Raw genomic sequence first — 8,999 nt, forward strand, 5'->3', positions numbered from 1 at the left:
TTTTTGGCTTGTAAACTTCAGACAAACTTTTTTAAATTAAATAATATGGTGAGACACTCGGTTTTGATCATTTCTGTAAAGCTGAAAACTTACAGGACCCTGGGACTTTGGAATTTATTAGATTCACCAATGTGGTAACATTTTAGGCAAATTTTGCATAGGAGAACAAGTTTCTCTGTGAATAAAATATATTACTGAAATCTTGAGATTTTCAGGCAGATTCCTGATGTAAAGTTTTATGTCTTTCTGTCATTTTTGGTGCAGTATTATTGTATAGATTTTTTCAAATGCATTGTTTTCATGAATTCATTTATAACTTTTAATAGCTCGTTTCAATATTTTGTTAATTATTGAGGTATAGATAATGTTCTTTGAAGTGTTTCTTAAAAATATCCTAACTATTCAGTGGGGGTAAGGTTATATCTGAATAATCATCAATCTGCCATGAACTTTTATTTAATATTGTTCTAGATTACTGTTGCCTCTGATATTTACCATCATTCAACTCTATCTACTTATTGTGTTATTCAAAAGTGTTTTTTTTTTCCTATTCATTTACCCAAATTGTTATTGTTACTACAAATAAAATCCTCATTGATTAGTACATTGTTTCTAACTCAGTAATCAACTAACTCAGAAGATTCAGTAGAAAGATAGGAGAGGTCTTATATGTTATATCCAATCATTAGGTTATGCTACTGGTGAGTGCTATGCACACAGTTGCATGGGGCATGACAATAATTACTTCATTCAGAAAGTATAGAGCAAGGCCATACAGAAATACTCTTCTAGTATATATTCAACAACAGTCTAATTCATGGCATAACAGTGTTGTTCTGCACATAAGACTTCTCTGAATACCAATACTAAAAGTAAAGAGATAAATAAAGGTGTATCTGGGTGAACACTACCCATAATAATACTTGTGTAGTTAGGGCAAAATGCATTAGTAGGAATAAAGAGTATCAATAAAGAGAGTCAAAGTCAATACATAATGATAAGAGGTTTGATTTGACAGGATAATTTAACAATTTTATATCTGTACTGGTGACCACAACATTGACTCAAAATATACAAAGGAAATACAGAATTAAAAGATTAAGCATTGTCACATTGTCTCCATGAGAACAATCTGAAATAATGGAGTCCAGGAAAAGACTTTCATATCTATGGAAACTTGATTTCTAGTATAGAGTTAATGTTGCAGAACAATAAGGGAAGATAGACTTCTCAATAAATGATGCTGAAAAATGGATTATTTGTATAATAAAGGCGTTTATCTCTTTCTTAGAACAGAGTACAACAGTAAATTCTAGATTATTTAACATTTTTAGGTTATAATATAGAACAATACCTATATTACCTCAGAGGCAGAGAAAGTTTTAATAAACAAAATACAAAATTGTATACCATAAAACAAAATGTAAGTTTAACTACATTAAAATTAAAATTTTCTTTTTTTTTTTTTTTTTTTGTTTTGTTTTGAGACCGAGTCTTGCTCTGTTGCCCAGGCTGGAGTGCAATGGTGCAATCTTGGCTCACTGCAACCTGCACTTCCCGGGTTCAAGTAATTTTCCTGCTTCAGCCTCCTGAGAAGCTGGGATTACAGGCACCCACCACCGCGCCTGGCTAATTTTGTATTTTATTAGAGATGGGGTTTTGCCACGTTAGCCAGGCTGGTTTCAAACTTCTGACCTCAGGTGATCTGCCCATCTTGGCCTCCCAAAGTGTTGGGATTAGAGGTGTGAGCCGTAAAATTTTCTTTTATAAAAATATCATACTCACACAAAATACATGTTATAAAGTGAGAAGATATTTGCAGCATATAATTGATAAAGAGGTAGTATCTAGAATATATTTTAAAAAACACCTTCAATTCAATAAGGTAAAAAGACAGACTGAGAGGAGGATTCTCACTGCAACCTCCACTTCCCGGGTTCAAGTAATTTTCCTGCTTCAGCCTCCTGAGAAGCTGGGATTACAGGCACCCACCACCGCGCCTGGCTAATTTTTGTATTTTTATTAGAGATGGGGTTTTGCCACGTTAGCCAGGCTGGTTTCAAACTTCTGACCTCAGGTGATCTGCCCATCTTGGCCTCCCAAAGTGTTGGGATTAGAGGTGTGAGCCGTAAAATTTTCTTTTATAAAATATCATACTCACACAAAATACATGTTATAAAGTGAGAAGATATTTGCAGCATATAATTGATAAAGAGGTAGTATCTAGAATATATTTTAAAAAACACCTTCAATTCAATAAGGTAAAAAGACAGACTGAGAGGAGGATTGGAAAAAGCCAAAAAATTGAACAGGCTTTTCATAGAAGATGAAACATAAATGGTAATCAATGATAAAGATAATCAGTATATAATTGGTATCAATAAAACCCACAAAAGATTCCGTTTACTACTAACCAAAAAGAAAAACAGTCACATTGTCAAGTGTTTACCAACCATGCCAAAAAATAAATCAACATTTAGGTAAAAACTCTAGAAAACTGTTGTATTTGTAAATCAAGAAATATGTACAAGAACATTCATAGAAACATTACTGAGATAAACCAAAGTGTTAACCCCAACCCAATGCCCATTGGCATAGTATAGGTTAATTTTTATTGATTTGTGTAACTGAATAGTCCATAGCAGTTAAAAAGTGGAAATTGATAAGCTACACTTATATTCAGCAGTATCCATAAATCTCAGAAAAAATATCAAATGTATAAACAAGGCTCCAAATGATACATTCAATTTAATTCCGTTATACGAAGTTATACTTTTAGGATAGGTTGGATTTTGTTGATTGAGGTTAAGAGAAATGCACATCTCATACAGAGAAAGCAATGAATAAAAACAGACAGAAGTTATACACAACATGGGAACACATGGGCATGGTGTGTCCATTGAACTTTATTTACAATAAATATTTACAAAAGAGGTAGAGAGCCAGATTTGGCCCTTGGCTTAAGTCTGTCCAAACTCTGTGCTAGGGCATGGACTATCTAAAGATTCATTTTGTGCTATTTTTCTTCCTGTAAGTAGTTTTTCTCCAGTTGATATAGTAGCCATTTTGTGATTTGGGACTATAAATTCCCTTTCTTGATGGTTTCTTCCCTCCTCTCCAAGGAAATGTGTGAAAAGTCCTCAGTGATAGTGAGCAGTCTGCTGGGTGAGGCCTCTGGAGCCAGACTCCCTAGTGAGAGCCCATTTCATCACAGTGTGGTTTAAAGAAAACGCACATTTAATGTTACATTCATGATTTTGACTCAGGGTAAGTTTGACACATAATAGACTAAGTAATAAATATATTTAAATTATTATAGACCATGGTTTCAGTCTTGTGACTGACTCTGTTATTCACGAGAATGGACATTTTGCTTTCATTTTAGGATCTTAAATTATTTCTTAAAAAAAAAAGTCATCCTTTTTTTGGCATTAAGATCCTGGGAGTTTGGCCATGTTGTTAAAAAGTAGACAGATTGAGTGGAAAAAGAAAATTCCACACATTGGAATGCCATATTTTAAAGTACATGGGTCTTGGCATAATCAGTCTTAGGAACTACATGAGATGTTCCTATTTAGAAATAAATGCATCCACCAGCAAATGTATGAGCATTCTTACCTTAAATTGGAGATCATTCATGCCTTTGAGCCTCCCATACTTGATTGTAAGAGGTTATGTTTACAAATTACAAATAAATGGGACCCCATAAAGTCAAGTATTAAGTATGGAATGGAAATTGTTTCATTATTTTGCTTGTGTTTTACAAACAGAGTATTGGTTTGTGGATTATCAAAGGACATTTTTACACAACATTAGCAATTGCAAAATTACCTATATTTACAGTTTGAACAATATGATATCATCCTGTTATTTCAAGCAATAATAATAAGCCTAAGGGGAAAGTAACTGAATACAACAATAATGAAAATATGCTTAATGGTTTGGGGATTTTTAAAATATTATTTATTTAAATGGCTTCAATGTAACTGATTAGTATGTCAAAGAACTATAATTTGGAGGTAGATTTAATCTCTTCTTAAGCATACCAACTCAAAACCAAATAAATAAAATAACAATTGTAACACTGCAGTGTGAATATTGTACACTTGTCTGATGAATTTAGCTTAGTAAATACTTCTCAGGGTATGTTCAGTGTACTTAGCCACTGTGCAAATACCATTTGCAGGCATGTTAATTCTCTTTTTAATAATATTTGAGCTTTTAAAAATATAAGCTTTCAGGTTAGCGCTCTGGAAGGAACTGAGGATGGGAGTGTGTAGCTTTGGACAAATAACTAAAAATTATGCCAAGAGAATGAGCATCAAAAGCCTAGCATTACCTGTCATTTCTATTAACAAATAAAACAATAATAATAAATTCCCAAAAGCTAATGTATTATTTGAATGTGAACAATGTTATATTTTTATATTTTAGAGTTTAAGTTCTGAAACTGTGTTACATTTTATTTAATAACTGACAATTCTGCAAATTGGCAGCCCAAATCCAAGTACTGAAGAAAATTTTATTTCATGGTTTCCATTAAGTAGAAAATATAAATGTGATTGAACTAAAAGATATTGAGGAGAAAAAATAAATAAGTTAACACGGCAGTTACTTTCTTTTACATTTAGTGAAAATTTATGAATATAAATTTCTCATTTTGAAGTCTACATCAGTCTAAATGGCTTTTTACTTTGCTTTTGTACTCATAGTGTTTTGAGTCAGCACACTGACCTCTAAGTGATCCCTGAACATAAATTTTCTTACCATCAGTCAAATCCTCTTTGCCATTTTATAGTTGTACCAGAATGGTCCATTTGGATGACCTAATATTTTCATATGGTCTTTAATTTATGATCACAACTTGTATTTATGTAAGTGGTCACTAGATGGCAGACCTACCACTAAACAGAATTGAAGCCGGAAGTAAATTCTTCAAGTAAGGAATTACACAGCAGAGCAAGGCTTTACTTCAAGCTTAGCTCAGTTTCTCAAGCTAAGCACTCTCTATTGTTTTAGGGAAGTATGCTAATGAAGATGATGTAACATTTTTACATTCATTTAAGGTTTAATAATTTACAAGTTTCTATAACTTAGAATAATCTTTTCAGACTGATATTGCAGATGAAAACATGAGTTTCCCAGGGCATATGGCAAAGGTTATTTCTTATGAAAACTGCAAGGAGACAACTTTGAAGAATTTTGCTTCAGGGCTCCAGAATTTAATGACATTACTTTTTGAGATGTATTGTGGGAGAACTATTGGTTTTGTATCTGATATATATTTTCTGCTTATGTCCTCTACCTTTATGTTTCCAAAAGAAGTTCAATCCCTCTAGGAGCCTGGAGAATCAATTAGAGCTACAAAACTCTTCCCTCCTCAATGATACTGACCTCTAACATCTTTATGTTCTCTTGCCCTTTGGATTCTGGAGCAGAATTATCTTTATCCAGCTTCCTACCATTTCATCTTTTGTATTCACTAAAACCTACTGTCACCATCACTTAGATTGCCTCTTGATTTCTGATGTTCAGCACTGGGCTCCAGCTCATTTTCAGCTTTTGAAAATAGGCCAGCAGATTTCTAAAGAACTAGCAGTGATCTTTTGCAGAAATTAGAAGTGTGTGTATGTATCTGTGTGCACACACACTTCCAGCCAAGCAAAGCGATATGAAATGATTTCTGATGTTGCTTTTATCTAATTGGCAGCATGCAGCCACAATATCCCACCATTAGGTCAGCATCTCTAGGGTTCAGAACTAACACTTTTAAGTTTTAAGAGCAAACTTAATTTTTTATAAATTTCTATCTAAGATAGAAAAAAAAACAAGGCTGGCACATCTGCTATTCAACCCATACTCTTTATTCAAATTACAAGTTTATACTCTAGCTATAAAATACCCTGACCACAGGTTAAAATTTTTCATAATAGACAGATGGTGAATTTGGAAGTTGCCTCTCATATCTAGAACATTGTATTGATGTGAACAGAGGAATGATACTGTATCTAAAAAATATTTTAGATTAAAAGTGTATTATATTTTCTCTTTCTTATTACCAAAGCAATGTAAGTTTCCTGTAGAAAACATAAAATTTAAATGAAAATGGAAAAGAATCTTAAAATCCTAGAACTTTCCTTTGTGATTGCCTTTATGGAGATCCTTTCAGAGCTTGCAAAGTATTTAGCCATTTATGTTTAAGTAGTTCTATTTATTCTGAGATAACTATAGATTTATAGGCATTTATAAGAAATAATGTGGAGAAACCCAACAATAGCATCCTGCAAAGCCATAGTACAGTATTCCAATGAGGGTGTTGATATTGATACAGTTAAGATAGAGGCTATTTTCACCACCATGAAGATTGCTCCTATTGACCCTTTATAGCCACATATACTTCCCTCCAACTCCCAACCCTTCCTCAACCAGTGTCAACCATTAAACTGGTCTCTTTATAATAATTTTTCCACTTCATACAGTATATACCTTTTAGGATTTGCTTTTTTTTTCACCTCCTATGAGTCTGGAGATTCATCCAGATTCTTGCATATATTAGTAGGCTAGTTTTTTAAATTGCTAAGCGAGATTCCATGGTATGGATATACCATAGTCTGTTTAACCATTCACCCATTAACGTATATCAGGATGTCTTCCAGTTTTGAGCTATTATGAATTAAGTTGTTATAAACATTAACATACAGGTTTTTGTGGTGAACATAGCTTCTATTTTCTCTGGGATAAATTCCCAGGAAGGCAATTGCTGATTATGTAATAGTTGCATGGTTAGTTTTTGTAATAAAGTGCCAAACTCTTTTCCAGGGTGGTTGTACCACTTTACATTCCAATTAGCCATGTATGAGTGACACAGTTTCTGTGTCATCACTAACATTGAGTGTTGTCATTTTTATTTATTTTAGCCATTCTGATAGGTATGTAATGATATTTCATGTGATTTTAATTTATAATTTCCTAATGGCTAAAGATAGTAAGCAAATTTTTATGTGCTTACTATTCATATATTCTCTGGGAAAATATCTGCTCATGTATTTTATCCATTTTCCAATTGGTTTTTTTTTTTGATGTTAAGTGTTGAGAGGTCTTTATGTATTCTAGATACTAGTCCTTGGTTGATGTTGTGGTTTTTAAATGTGTGCTCCAACTCTGTAGCTTGTTTTTTGAATGCTCTTAACAGAGTTCTTCACAGAGTAATATTTAATTTAGATGAAATCCAGTTTATCAATTTTTCCTTTTATGGTGTATACTTCTGTCAAGTTTAAGAACTCTTAAGGTGTGTGTGTGTGTATCTCTCTATATCCATATGTGTGTGTATATATGTGTGTGTGTGTATATATATATATGTACTTTTTTTTTTTTTTTTTTTTTTGAGACGGAGTCTCACTCTGTCGCCCAGGCTGGAGTGCTGCAGTGGCGCAATCTTGGCTCACTGCAAGCTCCGCCTCCCGGGTTTACGCCATTCTCCTGCCTCAGCCTCCCGAGTAGCTGGGACTACAGGCGCCCGCCATCTCGCTCGGCTAGTTTTTTGTATTTTTTTTAGTAGAGACGAGGTTTCACCGTGTAGGCCAGGATGGTCTCAATCTCCTGACCTCGTGATCCACCCGTCTCGGCCTCCCAAAGTGCTGGGATTACAGGCTTGAGCCACCGCGCCCGGCCTATACGTACTTTCATTTCAAGGTTTTTAGTTGTATGTTGTACTTAATAAAAAAAAGATAGAGGAATGTATACCTAATCCATCTTCCTAGCAGTAGAAGTCCTGCAAATTTGTTTTTGTTTTACAAAAGAGAAGCTAATTCATATTTAGTTTTCAAGTATGATGTCTTCATGCATAACTGGAAAATTTGGAAAAAGGAATCAAAGTCAGTTAAAAAAGCAAAACGAGGTTATAAAATAAAATTGTAGGATCTTTGCATTAATATACCCAGTATCATATCATTACAAATAAAAAATGCTAGCCAGGCATAAAAATTACTTCATTGAACTATGCCTGTCTTCTGGACCTGATAAATGTTCATGAAAAAAGAAAAAAAATTGTAAAAAGAAATGTGCCTGCTTTAAACTAAATTTTACCAATAACCAAATTTAACATAGTTTTAAAAAGTAATAATTGAAAATGTTTCTGTACTTATTTGTCAAATAGTTGGAATGTTTACATTATGCATAGATTTTTTAATTACCCATCCATATTCTAAAGACACTCCTTATCAATATGACCTACTTCTGACTGGATTCTGGGTAAATCATATAATATTTAAAACATGTATATAGGTACCCAGCAGGAATAATTCATATTCATATAAAATGCTCACTTATGTTTTGGTATGTTTAGTATAAAACAACTGCTACTGTTTGTAATTAGAGTGGTAAAATTCTTCAGTCTAGGACTGCCAATATGTTGCAAAGCTCACTTTAAAAAAATCATTAACAGAATTGCTTTTATCGTTTGTCTAGAATTCAAAAGGGAGATTGTATTGGTCCCCTTTTGTTTTTTCAAAATTATGATATTTTCTTCCCTGAAAAAAAACAGATTCCTCCGAAAATGCAATGTTATTCTTAAAATAAAGAACAAAATTTTAAAAAAATCTGGGTGGGTTTAGATTGGGTATGTTTCTACTCATTTTTTGACCTAGTGAATCAAAAGCTGATTCTTACTTTTTAAGAAAATCTCTTCTCTCATTTTTGCTTTTAACTTTAAAATAATCAGGAAATTTGGAAAATTTTATATTGATTTCTTTTCTTCAGTTTATATAAACAGATTTTAAATATATATTTGCATTTCAGTGAAAATAAAGAGGTCAGGAAAAGCTTAAAAATCTTTAGAGCTTTCTGGCACACTTCCCCAAAACATTCAGGTTTTCAGCAGTAACTGGTTAGATTTAGGTTGTGCGTGGGTGCATATTTATTCTGCATTGTGAGTTTTACATGGATTTAAGCCTTTAGAGAATTATAAGTTACTGTCTGATCCCTCCTTTGCTCAGTTCTCT

At 33.1% G+C, this 8,999-nt stretch overlaps 1 protein-coding gene across 1 annotated transcript in view; it reads left to right on the forward strand.

Annotated features, from left to right (window-relative positions):
* The window catches only part of CTNNA3 (catenin alpha 3), a 1,693,405-nt gene that overhangs the window by 1,470,593 nt on the left and 213,813 nt on the right, over positions 1-8,999 (forward strand). The gene's annotated exons all lie outside the window — the stretch shown is intronic.

Source organism: Rhinopithecus bieti, unplaced genomic scaffold, assembly GCF_001698545.2.
Source record: "Rhinopithecus bieti isolate Rb0 unplaced genomic scaffold, ASM169854v2 scaffold_8307, whole genome shotgun sequence".
NCBI lineage: Eukaryota > Metazoa > Chordata > Mammalia > Primates > Cercopithecidae > Rhinopithecus > Rhinopithecus bieti.